At 44.0% G+C, this 21,804-nt stretch overlaps 1 protein-coding gene and 1 pseudogene across 2 annotated transcripts in view; both read right to left on the bottom strand.

Annotated features, from left to right (window-relative positions):
* Sil1 (SIL1 nucleotide exchange factor) overlaps nt 1-21,452 on the bottom strand; it is a 255,443-nt gene extending 233,991 nt beyond the window's left edge. The window contains exon 1 of one of the 2 annotated variants that reach the window (XM_038331772.1): nt 21,303-21,452. The gene's annotated coding sequence lies outside the window, so the exon portion shown is untranslated. The remainder of the gene's footprint in view (nt 1-21,302) is intronic. The other variant, XM_038331773.1, reaches the window with a different exon arrangement.
* On the bottom strand, nt 7,488-7,898 carry LOC119815579 (annotated as a pseudogene).
* Nucleotides 21,453-21,804: the final 352 nt, after the last annotated feature.

Raw genomic sequence — 21,804 nt, forward strand, 5'->3', positions numbered from 1 at the left:
CTGATGTTCTTACTGTTCTCAAGTCTAACTCGGGCAGTCAGCCCAAGTCCAAGGGCCGTTCTCCTAATCACCATGTTGAGCACAGCCTTCCCTTCTAAGCGAAAGGGGTGGCGGGAAACCAAAGAATGGCTGGGGAAGGACCCGGGGGGGCCGGGGGCTGAAAGTGCCCATCACACACGTAGCAGTTATCTGGCAGCATGTGACACTAACACAGTTTCCTGTATGCCACAAACCCATCCTGTACCTACTTCTATCTTCCTGGCCACATAATGACAATAATTTCAGTTTATTTCTGGCCCTCCAAACATTAGCTGATACCAGGAAAGAATGTGTGTACCCTTACACCAACTAGTAGCAAATGTCACACGAACTGTGACGCGGCATCTCAGGGAGTCACCAGTGTCAATGGCTACAGGGGTTCAAAGTTAAAGAAGTGACTCCCGATCAGAATGACGGCTAACAGAAGGCTAGCGACACAGCAGCTACAAATGGCTCTGTGTCAGACATCAGCAGGCAACAGACCTAAAAACTCTAGGTCTTCATCTAGTCAGGCAGAATAATGCAAAGTAATCCACCACGTCGGCTGAGAGACCAGGTGGCCCTCACAAGAGAGGGTCTAACGCAGGAGGGAAAGAATACTTTTTTCCATTCACTTTAATATAATTATTAATGTGTATTAACTGTAAACATTAGTGGGGTTTCCCTACTAGCACTTACATAAATGAGTATATTGGACTTTGATTATGTCTTTCATCCCTCCCCCAAGTAATCCAAAAGTCCATTTATAGATTGAAGAAAAATCAGCAATCTATTACAATAATATTCCTGCTTGGATCCTCATTCTCCTCTTCATTAAAACCCACCCAATGTATTATAAATCCAATCGTCTTACTCCACAGCCACAAGCCCCTCCTAAGGCATTCCTTCTGTGCAAGTAAATTCAAAGTGCCTTGCATGGCTGACTTGCCTAGGTATACACACATCCTCTCTTGGCAGCAGTCAAGGTCTAGAGCATCAGAAATGAGCTATAGTGAGTTGTTCTCCACACTATACAGTCAGGAAGACTGAGGGAGGTATAAGAGGGGCTTGTGGTGGAAACAAAGCAACATCTAAAACTGGGTTAGAGTCAGTGGTGCCAGGCCAGCCTCCGCAACATCACCTGGTTACCTACTCCTTTCACAGAGCTCCAAATTCTGTGCTCCACCTACACCCTCAGCTCCACACCCCTAACTGTCGTGACAAGTCTCTGCGGGGAGAGGGGCAAGACTACCATGCAGACAGCACTGGGCCTGAACTCCTGATCCTCCTTACTCTGCCCCCAAAGTGCTGGGACAAAGCATGTCCACCTCACCCAGCTGAAATGGTAAACCTTGGTTGTCAACTTACTAGACTGATACATAGGAAAACAGTAGAACGTACTGCTATTTACACTTATAAGGGCTCTGATCTAATTAGTGGATCAAAATCTAAACAGGATGAACATGGTAGTAAATGCCTGTAATCTCAGGAGGCTTAAAGCAAAAGGACTGCTACAAGCTTGAGGCTAGTCAACTACACAGCAATAACTTGACTCAAAAGAACAAAAACTAAGCCAGATAGTGATGGCGCACACCTTTAATCCCAGCACTCAGGACACAGAGGCAGGCGAATCTCTGTGAATTCAAGTCCAGCCTGGTCTACAAGAGCTAGCTCCAGGACAGGCTCCAAAGCTACAGAGAAACCCTGTCTCCAAAAAACCAAAAACAAAGAGAAAAAAAAAAAAAAACCAACCCTAATCGGATGTGGTGATCCCAATAGAGAACAGGCGGATAGATCTCTGTGACTTTGGGGTCAGCCTGGTCTACACAGTGACTTCCAGGACAGTCAGAAGTATACAGTGACACCTAGTCTCAAGAGAACAAAAAACAAAACTAGGGAGCCGACAAGATGGTCCATCAGGTAATGATGCTTGCTGCCAAGCCTGACCACCTGAGTTCCACACCCAGAACCCACTAGAAAGAGAATCAGCTTTGAGCACACATACACACACACACACACACACACACACACACACACACACACACACGTAAAAATAGAACCTTTGAGAAGACTCAGTGAAAAAAGTGCTTGTTATACAAGACAAGCCTGGTGAGCTGATTTTGAGCCCCAGAACCCACACACACAAGCCAGGAGTGGTGGCACATGCTTATAATTCAAGCACTGGGGAAGCAGTGACAGGAAGATTCTTGGGGGTCACTGGCCAGCCAGTCTAGCCAATCAGTGAGTACCAAGCCAATGAAAGACTCTGCCTCAAGAAAACAAGGTGAATTGTACTTGAAGAACACTCAAGACTGACCCCTCTGGCCGCCACATGCACATGCATCACACAAACAAACACACACACACACACACACACACACACACACACACACACGCTGAACAGAGGATTGGCAAGTGGGGCCTAAGTGGAGGAAGGAAGTCACTGGGAAGGGTCTTTAGAGAGCACATCTTGAACTGACCACTTTTGTCTTTGCTCTGCTTCCTGTCCACCATGAGATGAGAAGCTTCCAACACATGCCTTACCACCATGATAACCCTTGCCACAGGCCCAGAATCAACAAAGCCAAAGACTATGTATGGACTACAGCATCTAAACTTGTGGGCCAAAATTAATTGTCTTTAAGTTGTCCTGCTTGGGTACTTGTCATAGAAACAGAAAAAAAATGACTGGGGCCTAAGCAAAAGCTGGGCCCTCACCTGAAATGCACAACCCATGTTACACTAAGTAGAAAGTAATTGTTGGTCAAAATTTCACTCAACCATCATCTCAGGATAGCCTTCCTTGGTGCAGTCTTCTCCCAGACTATCCTTATCAAATATCCCAATTTAATGGTTTTACATTTGTTATTTGATTCATGTGGACATTCATAAATACACTCTAATAGGAACTGTATCTGAATAGTTCGTGAATGAATCTTGGGGCCTCCAAGTATTAGGAATGTAGCAGATGTTCTATATGTTTGTTATTAAAAAGGCAAAACTTCAGAGACAGGAAATGAAACTGTCCAAATCAAAATATTCTACTTATAGAAGCTGTTCTCCCTAAATGACCTTAAGCCCAATCATTACTCCCTTCCCTCTTCTTTTCCAAATTTCTTATAGAAGTTACTTTCTATGTCCTGCCATTCTTCCAAGGGTGGTAGTCATAGAGACAAGCCAAAAATAGTCTAAAAAGATATCACCTTATCTGTGTGCTCTATCTGGTCTTAGGCAATAAAAGTCTACAGCAGGGGCCAAAGCAGAAACACAAAATCCTTTACCCAGTAAGGACACAGAACCAAACAACCAGCACCCTTGCAAGAAAAGAATGCTCCCCGGGACAGGCAGTGCCCCCAAGTGACCTACCCAAAGGAAAAGGGAAGAAAAAAGGCTTCAGAAGCAGGGACACTGCTCCCTAGAGGGACTTTAAACCCTCTCTTTTCCTTCTTGTAGAAAGCATAAATGTACCCAAACATTAAATATCAAAGTCTCTCCTGATGAGGCAGCTTCAGAGGACTACAGATCATGGCTCACAAAGCAGCATCAGTAGCTGAGGAAGTTCATATAAAGCTCTAGTTGAAGCCAAAATTCTCTACAGAAGCAGGAGGACCTTCTCCCTACCTTTTTCTTCTTTAGAAGGCAGGGGTGGATATGGAGAGATAGAAATATTTACTGAGCACCACACAGCGTCAGGCACAGGGAAAGATTCTTTAGATATAGGGATATTAGTGGGAATCAGGAGCATATACACGGATTTTTGATATATGCAAGGTTAAGCAACAAGTCCAATACCAAGGTCAGAAGACAAACTAGATCATTCTGAATCCAAATACTCTTAGCTCAGTGCTGCCTCCATATCTCTCCTCCTCCCTTCACTACCATCTTCCTGGCCAGAACTGGGAAGGCAGCTCTTGACAACTCCTTGTGAAGCCTGTCTTCTACAACACCACCACCACATTGGTTTAGACAAAATGCAATTCCTATGGTGGTTCACCATCAGGAGCAGAGTTATCTGCAGCTATGGGGATATTGTAATAATTCCTTCCCTGGGGAGACGTCAACATCATCCACCCTCGCATTACAAGGTCCCAACAACAAAACAAAGTATGACTTGGCCAAGGCTCAACCTAGGGATTTTACTGGATTTTCTTGTCCAGCATGGTTTAACGGGTTGTTTCCAGGAGCATAGATTAACAGGAAGCAACCACACTAGAAAGTCTTCAACCAGAATGCATGTGAGTGTGACGACTCCCCCATATTAATGTAGACAGAGCCCCCTTCTGCTAATCTTTCCCAAAACCCCTGTCAAGATCCCGCATGCAATTACATCAGAATTGGATACAAACACTTCGGAGGAGGGGCTGAAACTTCAAGGGAAGGTCCAAAGACTCTCTGCACCCTCAGCCCCTTGATATCAGGTCAACCACCAACCAGCCGGTCTTGGGGATCGTTTTTTTACAATCAGGCACAGCTGATCTAATAAAGAAGGCAGCCACTCTACAACAGGAGATGAAGCTGGATTTCTTCTTTCTATTGAGGGCCTGGGGAGAAGTCACCATGGTTAGAGAAGACACTGCTCTTACAGAGGACCCAAATGCAATGTCCACATCCACAGGACATCTCACAACCACCTACACTCCAGCTCCCGAGGAATCTAATGCCTCTGGCCTCCACAGGCATGAGCACTCACGTGTACATACCAACACACAGGCCCATACATCTACACATTTAAAAATAAACCTTTTTAAAAACCAGATGTAGTAGTGCACAACTTGAATCCCAGCACTCAAGAGTTAAAGGATTTCTGTGAGTTCAGGAGCAGCCTGGTCTACAGAGCAAGTTTCAGGCCAGCCAGAGCTATACAATGATATCATGTCCCCAAAATAAAACAAAACCACAATAACCAAATGATCCTCCCCACCCCCCAAGAAATCTTTCCTAGGAACCATTGCTGCTGAGCATTGAGATGATAATCCTGTGGTCCAGAACACCTCAAACCGTGTCTTCTGGGCCCCCATCACTCCTAGGAAAGGACTTGAGGGGTATCAACCCTAGCTGAAGCGTGCGGAGCTCTTTCACCTATTGTGGTGGTTTCAAACAAAATGGCCCCCAAAGCTCCAGAATAGCAAAATTAGGAGGCGTGGCCTTGTGGAGAAAGTGTGGTCTTGTTGAAGGAAGTGTGTCACTGTGGAGGAGGGCTTTGAGGTCTCATATATGCTCAAGATACCACCCAGTGTCTGAGACCACTTCCTTTTGCCTACAAAATGTAAGACTCTCAGCTACTTCTTCAGCACCATGTCTGGCTGCATGCCACCATGTGGCACCATGATGATGATGGACTACACCTCTGAAAACGAAAGTCACCCCAATTAACTATTTTCCTTTATAAGGAAAGTCTAGCAAATCCATACCTGAATTGTCATCCACAAGCATCTCCTACAAAAATAACATCCTCTCAGTGTGCTGTAGTTCAAGCAGAGAGGGTACCAATTCCATAGCTGAATCACTGTCTATACAGCATCTCCTACAAGGAGTCGCACCCATTCGTTGTGCTGTAGTTCAAAGTTAGCCCCTCCCCCATGCTTATTTCAGAATCTACCTCCTATCAAAATCTATGTCAGCTGATTATTAAAATAATAACTATTATTCTATTATAATAAAATTATTGTGCTTTTCTCCTGCACTTGACATCTGTTGGCTGATAGGTTTAACTAGTACAGAAGCAATAATTATTCCATGCCTTCTTCTTTCCAACCAAGCCTCTAGTGTGACTCTTTACACTAAATCCAACTACAGTAAATAATCAGCCCAAGGATGTTAACAGTGTATCTGAGATCACTCACAATGCTTTTGGTGGTCACAGCACCAGAAACAAGAGGCTCAGCTAGGTCCTTAATTGTCAGCATATCTGCCCACTCTCCCAGGAAGATGAAGAAATTTGAGGAAAATACCAACCAGGAAACAATTTACTGTTGGAAATACCAATAAAGCTGGAGGCGTCATATACTATATGTGGAGGGACAAGCAGTCCCAAACCACAATGTCACACCAACAGTAAGAAAGGAAGAAAAGGACAAAGCATTTCTCCACCGGGAGTTCTGAAATAAATGGTTCCCAGAGAGCTATTCTGCTTGCTTCCCCATACACATTTCTTGGCAACTTCCTGCGAAACTGGCAATAGGGGAAGAAGGAAAACAGAGCTCTATCTTCAAGCTTCTATTTTGAAACACAGAATCAGCATCCTGGCCAAGGGGCCTTCTTTACAGAGGGCCAGCTGGGGGCTGGATGGAGTCTGGAGCCCAAAGCAAAGCAGTAAACCAGGAAGGCTGTCAGCCCATGCCCCTGAATTTACCTGTGACACTATTTATGATAAACAAGGTTGGAAACGATATGACTCCATGACTGCAGAATATGACTATCCAGGACAACACACCAGTCCTATTAAAGAAAAGGCAACCTACAGCAAGGCTGGCTAAAACCTAAGAAAACAACCCCACCAGGAGACCAGGCTCAGCCCACTTTGTTCTCTACCCTGTAATACACTGAGCTTTTTTTTTTTTTTTTTAAAGGAGGAGAGGGGGTGGAAGGTTATTTGAATTTAAATTACCAGTGAACACTATAATTTGTATACAAGGAAAAAAGGGACATTCAGGAGTGCCAACAGTGTCCCACAAGCTCGTGGGACATGTGTGGCTGAGGCAGTAGTGGCCCTGGGGGCTTTTTCCTTTTGCTGCAACACACTGCTTTCATCTCTTGGGAGCAGCAAGCCAGCAGGCAAAGACCACGTAACAAAGAGGCACTGTCCCCTCAGACTAAGGAGAAGAGTGCCCTCTCAGGAGGAAATTCATGACAACCACACAGAATAGGCAAGATTAATCAAAAGTAAGGCATCTACGGAGGGAGTCAGAAATGCTGCTGAGGACAAGGACCACATCTGTCTTATTTATCACCACCCAGTAGCCAAACAAACGACACACAGCGGGTGCTCAGCAAATAACAGTAAATTAAATGATAACTATAAAGGATATTGGGCTGGAACTGACTCAGATGAACCAGAATCTGTTACTAGAATCTGTAACAAAAGGACCATGGTTTGCAAAGAACAGGTGAAGAAGAACTGGAGAAGAAAAGTGGGCATCTACAACAGCTGGGGTCCTGACAGATGAGATACACCCTTGAAGGACAAGGAGGAGTGAAGAGAACAAAGGGAAGAGGGGAACCAATGGTACATACATTGATCATGTGCCTACTTACTATGTATATACCTGAAAACTCCAGCGGGGTGCAAATGAGGAAGAGCAAAGCGGTTAAACAACCTTTGAAGTCTCCCAGCTATCAAATGGTTTGAACCTGGGCACATCCAATCCAATGACCCAAAAGCTTGCCACCATTCTTTGTCTTGATTTCCTCCAAAGGCAAGCCGACTTTGATTTTTTTTTTTCCCTAATGTGAGTCTTTATTGGCATCAGCTACTTGAGGGGGATGAAGTGGGAGGAGTGAGTGGCACCAATACCAGGCCATCCATGCTTCACGGGCTTGTAGGTGATGGAGAACTCACCCAGGTAGTGGCCAGTCATCTCTGGTTTGAGTCCCACCTGGTTAAGGTCTTGCTGTTTTACATGCCCACCACGCTGCCTACCATCCTAGGCAGAATGATCATGTCCTTCAGGTGTGTCTTCCCCACCTTGGGTTTCTCCACAGATGGCACCTCCTTCTTTGCCTTTTTCAGGTGCTTCAGTGCTGGCTCCACCACAGGTGCCGCCTCTAGCAGGTGCTGTACAGCTGCATGAACGGCTCACAGGGCATGTCCAGCCCTTGATCCAGGTCCACGCTGGGGTAGGTGAACTTAAGATCCGCTTCTTCTGCTCCGCCTCAGCCATCTTGGCAGCTCCTCGGAGAAGGAAGCACTGGCTGAGATTGCGAAGTTCTGGCTTTGATGACTTACAGAATGTTCTTACTTGTTCACACAAATCTACGTTAGTAGCCATGTTCCTGGATTTTGTTAACTGGAACTATTGCTTCATGTGTGTTTATTCCAAATGTTTACAGAAGCCCTCTGGGACTAAATTCTGGGTGACCAGCTAAGCTATCAGCAGGTACATCTCTACACAACACTTGGGCACAGCACGGCCCCACCTCACGACTGAGGAGAAGCTGAGGACTGGGGAGATAGTTTAGTTGTAAAGTGCCTCCTGCACATGAAGACCTCAGATTAATCCCAAGTACCCACACAAAAAGCCAGGCCTAGTGGCCTGTGCATTTAATCCCAGAACGGGGGGAGGTAGAAAAAGGCAGACCCCCAAGGATAGCGCCAGCCAGTCTAAACTAAATGGCAAGCCCCATCCCAGTGAAATACCCTGACTAAAAAAAAAAAAAAAAAAAAAGGTTGTCGTGGGGGAGGGGGGAAGGGGAGGGTTGGCACGCCTTTAATCTCAGCAGTTCAAGGCCAGCCTGTCCACAGAGCACAGTCCAAGACAGCTAGGGCTATACAGAAAAGAGCCCTGTCTCAAAAAAAAAAAAAAGTGAATAGCTTCTGATAACAGCTGAGGTTAACCCCTGGCATCCACATGTACACGCACCTTAACACACATGTACTGGCACACACACAAACACACACACACAAACTGAGAATGACCTCTACAAGCCCCAACAGGAACCTCCCCAACTCCCAGCTATGTCAGTAATGCACAGCATCATCTTTGAAAGCTTTAAATCCTGATTCAAGTAGAACAAGCAGAGGTTACATGGCAAGGATTCCTACTTGGGCCCCAGAAACAAATGAGTCTTCCCAACATGGTGCTCATGTATCCCCAGAGTTTCCAGAGACCTTGACACCCATGACCTCAGGAGTGGTAGAGTTATGAAGAGCAGGGTGATTGATACCCGGTGTTTCTGATGGATGTAAATACCCTGCACAAATTCAAGGGCAGCAAAGGATGGCTAAAACTCTGAGGGTGGTGATTTTGCCTTCTGTAAAAGGACTTCCATCATTTAAACTTGGGTTTGTTTTTGAAGTTTAGGAAGCTGATGACTCACCCAGGTGCACAACAGCTGCTGGAGGGACCTACGGGAAGGGGCCACCCAGCAAAGGAAAGCTGTGTAGAGAGAGGAGGGTCCCCAAGGAATGTCCTACACGCCGAGCCGCCGAGCCGTATGTTGTCAGGATATTAATCCAAACCCATCCTGCACACTTTACAGTGTTTACTCTGGGTTGTGGAGCATCACATCAGCATATCCAAGGACTGCATGAGTCCTTCCAATTCTATTTCTACTTACTTCTTTGCTAAAAAGATTTGTAACCTAGAAACAAAGCCCTCTCCCTAGGAGCCGTGGTCTCACCTCACCTGAGAATAAAGGACGGGCTCCTTAACCCCTTCCTCCCCAGTGCCCAATGAACTGAATTAGGAAGGCTTGAAATAAAAGCAGAAATATAATGTAATGGTTCTACTCCTGCCACCGCTGAAACAGCTCTGAGAACACAGAAAAATAAGATGAGCAACCCCAGAGTGAAAAGAGAAGGATGCAGATACGAGGTGCGGGCGCCTGACCAGCACAGCACTAGCTGCGGTCCTCAGAGACTCTACAAACCCTATTTTTTTAATATAATAAAATAAAGACACTCTAAGGATCAGATAAAATAGCATATTTGTAAGTCTTTTTTAAAAAATAACGTGTTTGAAAGGCCTTCATAAACAGTAAGATTTGAAAATGATGACATATGAACCATATTTAGGCCTGACTAAAACGGAGGTACAACAGCAGTGGGCACTACACTGCTTTGCCCTTGGCTGGCCATGTCAGGCCATCTCACACACTGCATTCCTTCACGCGTTTGCTCACGCAGGGCTCTTCGCAGAGTCCCCAGGACCTTACACTACATCAGCCTGAACACTACAGTCCAAACACTGTCAAATGCACCTTAGCAAAGGCTGGCAAAAAAGCAAAACTTACAGACATCTCAGAGACACCATCTTTCAAAACTTGCTTTGGGGGCTGGAGAGATTTCTCAGTGGTTAGAGCACGTATTGCATTTGCAAAGGACCCAAGTTAGGTTCCTAGCACCCACATCAGACAACTTAAAACTGCCTGTAACTCCAGCTCCAACAGATCAGACACCTCTGGCCTCTGAGAGCACCTGTACTCATGTGCATATATCACACACAGGGGACAAACATATGTACACATGGTTTAATATTTAATATTAACCCAGTAAAATCAGAATACAAGGGTGAGTAGAGCATAGAACCCAAGTGATATTCTTCTGCAGGACCAGCCCAAGAGATTACGTTACTATCTATAAAAAATTAGAACATTCAACCAGAGCCAGGCTTTCACCAAAACTCCCTCCAAAGCATCCAGGTCATGTCCTCTACTCTTTTTATTCTGCTATGGGAAATCTAAATATATAAATTCTAGTCTCTACCCAAAGATCAGGAACAGGTAGCCTATAGGTGAAAAACAGACCAAAGAAGGGCTTTGGTAATCCCTAGAGACTGTACCAAAAAAAAAAAAAAAAAAAAAAAAGTCTATTTCTAGCTTTTCTTGTAATAAGAGATGATGAGGTCATGAAAACCACACTCACCCAAGATGATGACAAGTTATCAAGCAGCACTTAAACACTCCAATCTGAGCCGGGCCGTGGTGGTGCACGCCTTTAATCTCAGCACTTGGGAGGCAGAGGCAGACAGATGTCTGTGAGTTCAAGGCCAGCCTGGTCTACAAGAGTTAGTTCCAGGACAGCTTCCAAAGCTACAGAGAAACCCTGTCTCAAAAAACCAACTCAGCCGGGCGGTGGTGGCGCACGCCTTTAATCTCAGCACTCGGGAGGCAGAGGCAGGCGGATCTCTGTGAGTTCGAGGCCAGCCTGGTCTACAAGAGCTAGTTCCAGGACAGGCTCTAAAAAAAAAAAAAAAAAAAAAAAAAAAAAAAAGCTGCAGAGAAACCCTGTCTCGAAAAACAAAAAAAAAAAAAAAAAAAAAAAAAGAAAAAAAAAAAAAAACAAGCCAAACCAAAACAAAAAAATAAAAAAAGCATAAGATATGAGCTGGGTGGATATCCTGGCACGTGCCTTTGATCCCAGCACTTGAGAGGCAATGACAGTGAATCTCTGAGTTCGAAGCCAGCCTACTCTACAGAGTGAGTTTCAGGGTGGCAGGGTTGTACACAAAGAAACCCTGTCTCAAAAAGAAAAATAAAAAAAGCATAAGACATATTCTTCTAAAAAACCAGCCATCAGCCAGCTTTGGATTTGAAGGGCTTAAGAACAGAATAAAGCATGAAGAACTCACTGTAGCTGGGCATTAAGGAAATGGAATTTCAACAGTGATCAGCTCTCAGGTTTTCATGTATTAATTTAGCAGCATTCATGGTGTCTATAATGTACTCAGCATTATGCTAGGAGACACAAAATAAAAGTAAAGCCCACGTCCTTGAGTAGCTCATACAATAAGGAACAAGTAACTAACCAGAATAAGGAGTGCTGGATTCAATTATCAAGCTGTTGCTATGGGAGACAGATGAGGAGTTAATAGGGCTCACCAAAGGCAGCTCTGCAGCATAAAGCAGGGCATCCACAATACTCTAGCAAAAAACTGGGCAGGGACACAAGCATACAACATGCTCAATGCACCACATAGACCAGTTTATCAGGAGCAGAGGAGACCGGTGACAGCTCAAGGTATAATTCAAGTGGTGAGACAGGGAAATCAGCCATAGGCATGGAACACCAGACAACTTTACAGCAGTGGGTGTCATGGAAGACATCCAGGTCTATGTGTGTACAGCTCAGCACTGCGTGTAGGAAGACCTGCAGCAGAAAATCAGAAGCAAGAAATGCATGGCTTCTGTAATGACTGAAAAGCACAGTAAGAGGAAACAGAGCAATAAGATAAGGTAAGAAAGAAAACACAGAGGTTTGCCAAGAAATTTGAAACAATGGCATTTTCTTGAAAATTCTCTAATTCCATTTTTTAAATCAAATCAGATCTGCTTCCCACAGAATAATGAGGTTTCACCCTATTTCATTCAGAAGAGCAAGGCATAGGCTATCATTACAATGTTCAATTTAAAAAATATATATGGTTTGAGATTAGTATAGTAAAAATGGCTTCAGGGGTATTTTATCTACTCCCATTCTATCAGTTATAAAGACTTTTGTTTGAATGAGGACTCTAAGAGAGACATACATAAATCTAATCTACATGGGAAGTAGAAAAAGACAAGGTCTCCTGAGTAAATTGGGAGCATGGGGAGAGGGTTGAAGGGGAGGGGAGAGGCAGGAAGAGGAACAGAGAAAAATGTAGAGCTCAATAAAAATCAATAAAATTAAAAAAAACTTTTGTATGCTTTGGTTTTATAAGCAACATACTCTAAACAACTGAGCTAACCAACCAGATCTCTTCTGGTTTTATAAAACAGTGCCTCATGTAGCCCAAGATAGCCCCAAATTCACTATGCAGAAGACATCCCTAGATTCTTGATTCTCCCATTTCACCTACCCAGTGCTAGGATTACAAACATGTGACAGCACACCCAATTCAGCTATAAATGTTTCTTTGGGGGGAGAGAATATTGAGGTAGCATCTCTCTATAGAGTCCTTGCTATCCTAACTAACTTATGTAGACCAGAGATCCATTTGCCTCTGCCCATTGAGTACTGGGATTAAAGGTGCATGCCACCAGACCCAGATGAGCTACTAATCTTAAAGAAAAACAGTCAACTTCAACACAAAACTACTATGCCTTCCTAGCCTTGTACCAAGAGCCAGAAATGAGCGCAGAAAGCAAAGGGAAGCTGTGACTGGCTGCAGATGAGAAAGCAAGACAAATACACTGTCGAAGGTCCTCCACACAGGCTCTGGATCAGCCAGCCTGGGCCCAGTGAGTCCTGCATCCTACTGACTTACTGACAGCAGAGCAGTTCACGATACTGGAGGAAGCACTTTTCATTTCTATTCTCAACACAGCCACAAAAGGAGGTCCTGTTATTCCCTTCCTATAGACTCAAACTAAGGATTATAGAAAATAACTTAAACCTGGTAGCTAGCAAACAGCCTAACACCACAGGCCCAAGTAAGCCTGTGTTTTTAAACTGTTCCGATACACATTCATTCATTTTTCTTTCTTTCCTTCCTTTCTTTCTGTTTTAGAGATGTATTCAAGATTTGCTTAGGTTCCCAGGCCAGTCTGGCCAGAGTATTATTTCTAATACAGAGAAAGACTTCACATCTTATTTCCTCAGAGGTAAGAACAAGAAGGAAAACACTTCTGCGTGAGTAGAAAACAAGTTAGCATAATTAGGAACTCCTCAACAGCAAGATAATAGATGAGGCGTGTCTTGGAAAAGGAAAGTCGGGTCTTTCTCTTCCTCACAGATTTTTTTCCTGTCCCCAAAGATTTTAACCACAAAAGCATCTTGTCTCTTTACAATGCTCTCAACAGCCCTACTAATTTCTTTGGCCACCCTTTGTTGGCCCCTGGGCTTGTATCCTGGCTCTCAATAGCAGGAGAGTCCCACTAATGCAAGTGGCTTTTTAAAGGGTACATGGCTCATCTAATTTCCCTGGGGCTTACTTTGTCATCAATAAAAGAAGAGCCCATCAATTGCAAAATTGATGCATTGGGTAATAAAGAACTAGAGAAGTATTGCCTGACTGTTGACCCCCCCCCAAAAAAAAACAAACACACAAAAACATAAGCAGGACTACAGATGTAGCTAGGTTGATAGAGTATTTGCCCAGACACTCAGAGTCCTGGGTTTGATCCCAGCACAGTAACCACTGTGACACACCTGAAAATCCCAATACTTTAGAGATAGAGGCAGGGAAATCAAAAAAAGCTTTTAAAAGCTCAAGGTCATTTTCAACTATAAAATGAAATGCCCATTTTAAAGTCCTCACCATACCTTTTAGGAGCATGCCAGGTTCTTCCTTCAGGTTCTAGAACTCTTGAACATACAAAGCAGAAGGGGCAAATGACTTGGGAGAGAAGAGGACGACCGACATGTGACGATCGGGTCACCAACTGTACGACTTCTTTTGTCAGTGATGATGAGACTTGACAAGCAAAAGACATAACAAAGACACTCCTTGGTGAGCTTCCTGGCCAGAGAGCAGACCTCAGAAGCATGCCCCTCCCCATTTCCCTGTAGACATGAAATGTAACCTGGGCTAAACATCAGACAGTAACTACCCAGAGGTTCCAATGTTCAGTCTGAGAAAAAAGACTCAGCCGTGAAAGCAGACGGCCCTCAGAGCACCAGCAGAGCAGATGGCAAATCAAAACACCTCGGAATTCCAAAGTTTAGAATACAGACAATAAGAACAAAGGCAACTGCAGTCTCTTTGGAGGAGCCCAAGTAGAATTACCTCTCCCAGCCCCTCCTCTACTGTCATTTCTTTTCTTTATTAACTCTCTTACTAGCATAAGCACTTTAAGAAAAGAATCTGCTTTCATTGTTCTGAAGTTTGGAAACAAGGTTCCAGGCTGACCTGCAGCTCATGATCCTCCCCAACTTCAGAGTCCAAGTGCTGGGATTATAAATATATGCCACGGGGTGGGGGAGGGGGGGTGATGCACGCTTTAATCCCAGTCGAACTCACGGAGTCTGCCTGCCTCTGCCTCTCAAATGCCCGGATTGACCATCTTAAAGGCAACAGTCACCATCAACTTTAAAAAGAACAGCTTCTGTTTTGAAATACCAAGAACATTCACAAGTAAAACATAAATGTCTATTTTATAAACATCTAAATGTCAAAGTCAAGGGTGGGAAAGATGGCTTAGCAGTTAAGAATACTTGCTGTTGTTTCAGAAGGCCCAGGTTCAATTCCCAACACCCACATGGTAGCTCATAACTGTAACTCTAGTCCCAGGGTACCCAGCAACCTCTTCTGGCCACTTTGGGCACCAGACATACATGTGGTACACATACACGCAAATAAAACACTCACATACATAAAAAGCTGGAGTTCATCAAGCCTCTATACTCTTTTGGTTACAAGCTCCAGACTATAAGCTCAAGAATTACAAGCAGACTGTCAAGTTAGAAAATGGACCCAGTAGGGTAAATTCACAGCTTTGACCCTCCAAAATGCCAAGAAGCTAACTCCATTTCCATGACTGCCCTTGACTACAGCTAGTCATCTCATTAAAAACAAAGCAAAATAAAAACAGCCCAGCACTGGAGGCAGAGGCAGGTGGATCTCTGAGACTGCCAAGCCAGTTTGGTCTACATAGAGAATTCCAGGCCAGTTAAGGCAGCATAGTGAGGCCCTGCCTCAAAAGAGAAAGGGGAAGAATGGAGGGAGTAGAGGGACGGGACGGGATAGGGAGGAGGAGAGGGCAGACTGAGACCCCAAAACAGTAAAGGATGAGTAAGGCATTAGTCATAAAACAACCTCATCTTTGAAAAACACAATGAGCTACTTAACATCTGGAATACTTCACTTTAATGTCTCCCAATATGTTCCACAGGGCCTAATACACGAAAAGGCCTTGAGAAAAGCGAATTGAATGGTTGATTATCCTGTTGATGACTGCTAACCCATAGCAAGGTAAGTACACAGTACAATCAACAAGCGAAGAAAAAAGTGTGAGCTGGCTTTAATTCCTGACTGCAACAAGCTTTTTCTAAAAACAGGGTCTTGTTATCTGCCCAAGCTTGTCTATAACTTAAAGCAAGCCTCCCATTTAGATGTAACTAAACATGTGCCTCCACCCATTGCTTCTCCCTTAGTAAAAATTATTAGATCTACTGTCTTAGTTAGGGTTTCTATTGCTCTGAAGAAAGACCATGTCCCCAGCAACTCTTAGAAAAACATTAAATTGTGACTAGCTTTCGGTTTCAGAGAAATCTTAAACAGCACAATTACTTGTGGTCATCCAAAACGCCACAACACAAACAAATATACCAAATATCTAAGGTATTAAAAAATTCATGAGGGAACCAGAGAGATGGCCTCTTTTGACCTTGCATGCCAATACCAGGCATGCAAAGTAGTTCATAATACACACATGCAGGTGAAACACTCACACATATAAAGGATTGAGAAACACTTGATGAACCCAAAATGGTGGCTTAGTTGCATATGGACATGGTATTGGGTTTGGGTACTGGTCATGCATAGGATGAGCAACTGTTTCCATCTGCCCTGGGCTTTCCTGGCTTGGGCCCCGAAAGAAGCTTCTTCTACATCTGCCCTGAGAAAACTGGAGTGGTTACTCTTTTCTTCGGGGAGAGATGAGCATCCATAGCTCACAAATGAGTGCCACCGACATGACAGACATAGCCCTTCAGCAGTATCCCTAACACTGGCACTTTCCACTGCCCAGCCCTAAGCTCAGAGCTCCCTGTCCCTCGCCTTTAAAGCCTTGACACAAAATACTATTGACTACTATTTCCTTCTCAATAACAAAGCAAAGGGCAATATAGGTGGCTCGGGGAAAATGGACAGCCAGCATAACCATACCCTTGTCTATGAGCTGTGTGTGTGATAGTTTTCATTGTCAGCTTGGCACAGTTGGAATCACCATGGAAAGCGTATACCAGGTTGACCTGTGAGCATGAGTGGGAAGGAATTTTTTTCTTTCTTTAAAGCTTATTTTTTTAAATTCTATGTTGTATGAGTGTTTTGTCTATATATATGTATGTGCTCTCCAAAATCAGAAGAGGGATAAGATCTTCTGGAACTAGAGTTACAGATGGTTGTGAGCCACCAAGTGTGCGGGAATTGAACCTAGGTCCTCTGGAAGAACAGCCAGTGCTCTTAATTGCTAAACTGTCTCTCCAACCTCTATGTTTATTATTTCTAATTGTATGTGCATGTGTAGGTATATGCACCTGAGTACCAGAGGCATAGGATCTCCCTGGAACTGGAGTTACAGGCAGTTGTGAGACACCATAACTGATTGAGAGAATCAAACTCAGGTTCTATGCAAGAGCAGCAAACACCCTTAACCACTGAGCCATCTCTCCAGGTCCAGGAGGAATTTTCTTAATTGGGTTAACTGATTTGGCAAGACTCACTCTGCATGTGGACAACTCACATTCTCTATGACCTCCAGACGGCAGAGTGACAATCCCCAGAAGGCAAGAAGGCAGTTTGATTCAACGCAACTCAGTGGCTGGTGTTAAAATTCTGGAGTCCGGCCCCAAGTAGTTTTATTTTAGGTGTATTTAAGCACAGCAGAAGTTGATGAAAAATGTATTCTGGTAATAATTAACTCAATCCTGCATTCACAACAAAGCATATATAGATCTCTCTGAAGAACAAGGTCAGCTAAATATGTATCAGATGTGACTATATTGAAACTCTTCGTAAAGTCCATGAAGGTAGTTTCTGTAGATTGAATGGGGGAAAACAAATTAACAATAAGAGTCTGGGGGAGGATCTGGTGTCCGAAAAGTATCTAGCTACACTGACAGAGTAAAGGTCACCAGGCTATCCCCTAGTGCTTATCTGTGAACACAAAGATCTCTGTGCCTCCTACAGACAACACTCATTTCACAGTCTCTGGACCATGAACAGTGAAGAGTGAGCTGAGCAAGTAAGCAAGAAGGCATTCATTTCTCTCTGCTCTTGACTGCGGATATGTGACTAGCGACTTCAATTTTCTGTCTCATCTTCCCCATTCTGAGGACTGTAACTCAGAACTGTGAGCCAAAACGAACCTTTCTCCCAGAAGCTGCTCTTGCAAGGCGGCTTATCACACACCAGAAATGAAACTACCAGCAGCTGCTGGAACCTGAAGGTGGTTTCCTCTCCCCTGGAGTCTCCTAACTCCAGGAACAAGTCTGCACATGTGACAGGGTCGAGACTCCTCACAAGCCAAGAATCCACGCACCTCAGCAACCTTTGTCCCAAAGATAAACTATTATTGTGGACGGCATGAACTAGGAGGGCCCATCATCTGAATAACAGGCTATACGAGTAAAATCCATAAATGAAATAAAAACAGAGGGCAGACTATTTCCTCTTCAGACCACATGTAATTAAAATATGAAGCTGTCTACTATGAGGACTAAAGCTTGAAGCTTAAGGCCAACTCAGAGAAGGATCAAGTATTCATCCTCGCTAGAAAGAGAAAAAGATTAGCACCACAAGGATGGGTCTCCAAATTGAAACCCAATCTAGAAACTGGAGATGTCTGTGCTACAGAGCATGAAGAAACACCAGCAGGGGCCCCTAGCAAAATTCTCAGGATCCTACAACCAAGGGACAACCATTGTAAAATTCAGATTTAGCAGGGCAGTGGTGGCGCACACCTTTAATCCCAGCACTCAGGAGGCAGAGGCAGGTGGATCTCTGTGAGGCCAGCCTGGTCTACAAGAGCTAGTTCCAGGACAGGCTCCAAAGCTACAAAGAAACCCTGACCTCAAACAACTTTTTTTTTTTTTTTTTTTTTGGTTTTTTGAGTGCTGGGATTAAAGGCGTGTGCCACCACCGCCCGGCTCTCAAACAACTTTTTTAAAAAAGTGTTCAGACTGGCTCTCTGTAGAGAGGCTGAGTCAAGGGCCAGCCGATGGCTTCATAATAGTTTCAAGTAGGATAAAGTCAGTGTATAAATATACAAACATGAGAAAGAATCAAACAGATCTACCTAGCTGGGAAAAAGGTACAGCTTCCCTTTATAGATATCTATGCTCTAAATTATCTCATTAACAATAAATGTTCAAAGTAGGATGTGATTCAGTTGTAGAGTGTGTCTGCCACGGACAAGGTCATAAGGTTTGAGTTCTGGTATTCAAAAAAAAAAAAAAAAAAAAAAGCAAGCCCAAAAAACTTACCTCGCATTGGCTGGCATGTACATCACTTCATGTAACCATCCTTTTAAATAATATTCCCATCTTAAGCAGTGAAAAACTGTCCATGGTCATATGGCCAATAACTGGTAAAATTTAAAACTCCTGTTTACCACACTCCAAAAACCCATTATATCTATCTCAAAAAAAAAAAAAAAAAAAAAAAAAAAACCTCATTCGCCCATTGGGTAGGATGAAGCAGAAAGGTCACAAGTTTGAGGCCAACATGGGCTACACAGCAAGTTTAGGGCTAGCCTAGGCTACAAAGGAGACAGTGTCATTTTTAAAAAACAAAACCAAAATAAAACATTTAAATTGGTTCTCTGAAGAAAGGCTTTCTCAGGGACTAGAAGACAGCCTCCATAACAGTTTTATTTAGGACAGAGAAAGTGGAGGCAGGTGGTGGTGCACACCTTTAGTCCCAGCACTCAAGAGGATCTCTGAGTTTGAGTCAACCTGGTCTATATATTGAGTTTCAGGACAGTCAAGGCTACAAATGAGATCCTTCTCAAACAAAACAACAACAACAATAATAATAATAATTCATATGAAAACAGGTCAGTGTCAAGGTTTTATAGCCATGTGCCACTTAAGAGTTTTTAGAAAGAAAGAAAGAGTGTCAGATGTTAATGAGACTAATCTCCAAAAATTTTCTGGGTATAGATTTTTCAAAGCTGCTTTGGACAGCAGCCATATCACTCAGATGATGCCCACCTACAGCCCCCAAGGCAACACCTACACACACCGCTGAAAGGAGAACAGGAGAGGGAAATTGGAGGCTCTAGTGTGTTTGTTATTTCAAAATTCATTTTGTTATTTTTCAGTTTCACTTTATTGGCCTTTTTCCCTGTCATGAGACAAACTGGGGCTCAAAGTTGGCCTCAGTAGAGATGAAACAGCCTTCAAAAAAAAAAAATAAAAGAGGAAGAAAACAACATCAAATACCATGCAATTTTTATTTCTGAGCTGTCATGTGCCTACTAGCACATTCTCCACTCCCATTATCAGCAAAATATGCAGTCTTTTCTATTGCCCGTTTCACTTACACAACACATGCATTAATACACAGACTGAATTTACTACCTGAATGAAAGGTTATGATAAATCTGGTATGGCAGCAACATCTTAAGTATCCAAGAGCCAAGTCCCAGTGGAAAACGCTGACCAATTTCTGACCCATATTATACAAATAGCAATCCTAATATTACATTATGGTTCCCATTAAAATTTTATCTAATCCCTAAATCTGTACATACATCAGAAAAAAAAAACTGTTTTTGAATGTAAAGCTAAAAAGGCTTGTGCACACCCACAATCTCTCACACTCCCAAAACAATTATTGCTAGTATTTGGAAACGTATCGGTTTCTTCTCCTGCAAAACACGGAGGATTCATTTTCTTCGACCTATCATGGGATAATCTAATCATTCCCGTGAAGGAGTCTGCAGTTTTGTTTTGTTTGAGATGGGAGAGCCAGCTGAATTTGAATGTAAGCCAAGCATTATAAATGCATTTAGAAACTGATCTTACATATGGGTCAGAGAGATTAGATACGTAAAGGGCCTCAAGTCTTCCAGGCCAAACTGGAATTCTGCGTAGCTAAGGATGACACTGAAATTTCTGATGCTTCTCCTTAAGTGCTGGGATTATAAGCACACACTATAACATACATATAAGCCTGGTTTATGCGATGGTAGGAATCAAATCCAGGGCTTCATCAATTGAGCTAATCTCCAGCCCTTGTCAATATATAAAGGCATCTAATAGTGCAAAGCAGTTCCTACTGGCTTCTCACTTGTTGGAAATTTCTGTAATCTAGTCCTTACCCTTCAAAAGGATCACCTGAATGGAAACACCTGAGATGTGAGCAGGTGCCCACACACTACTTTTATCTTAAGTTCCTGGGAGAAGCCTAAAGATTAAGCACAAAGTAATTTGAAATCACAACCAAGTCCACAACCTTATAACCTGTGCATTAAAGGCGAGTTTTACATCTACCAGTGCAAAGGAAAACACGCAAAAGGAGAGATATAATAATAAGGGAGTAGGAGACGATTTCATGTCAAGAGACTGCTGAGGTTGCCGACCAGTTACCACAATGTCAACTCTGGATGTATCTCTGAGAGCAACACCAAATTCACCCACTTCTTTGGACAGATATGGGAAAACTGAGGCCGAAAGGGGAGACTAAAGATGGAAACTCAAAACAGATGTGCAGTCCAAAGCCACTACCCCCTCTTCTGGCGCTGGAGGGGTTCACTGCGTCGCTAAGTGGAAAACGACAGAGCACAGCTTTGGGGCTGCCAGCCTAGGGCGCAGTTGGACGTCTCGCCCGCGAGGCACTGAGATGGATGTGGTGGGACCCGGAACACTGTGGGAGGGTGCGGGGAGCGCGGCAGGGACGAGGCCGCTAACGGCAGGAAGCCGGGCCGGTACCGTCCGCCCTGCGTCCCGCTCCAGGGCCCGGGGCCCCCACCTCCCCTACCTTCGGCTTTCCACCGCAGCCCAGGGGCAGACACAACCCCCACAATTCCAGGCGGCTGCAGCGGCAACCAGCTCCTCGTGCGCAAACGCGGCGGCAGCGGCTGCCTGACCCTGAAGGCGCGTGGCTAGTACGTCATCCTCAGTCTTGCCCAATGGTAACCTGCCAGAACAGCCTCCCGCAGCTCACGCCCCACGCGGCATTGTTAGCCCCGCCCTCCCCGGCTGCTAAGCCCCGCCCCTAGCGTCTCCCTCCGCCCTAATGTTGAAGTTGTTCTTGTCCCTCCGCTGGGAGCAGAGTCTAAAAAGAGATACCCGTGGGCCTGGTCTTGTTTCTCACCTAGAACTTCAGTTTCTTGCTTAATTTCCCAAGATCGTAATTTCTTTCTAGCGTAAAGATCTTCAGAAAGAAACTCGAGGGGGTGGGAGGTAAATATAAATCACGATGTTATGACTCAGTTTATGACACAAAATGAATCTCAAGCAAGCAATAAATAGTCCTTTGA

This window comes from Arvicola amphibius, chromosome 5, assembly GCF_903992535.2.
Source record: "Arvicola amphibius chromosome 5, mArvAmp1.2, whole genome shotgun sequence".
In the NCBI taxonomy this organism is placed as follows: Eukaryota; Metazoa; Chordata; class Mammalia; order Rodentia; family Cricetidae; genus Arvicola; species Arvicola amphibius.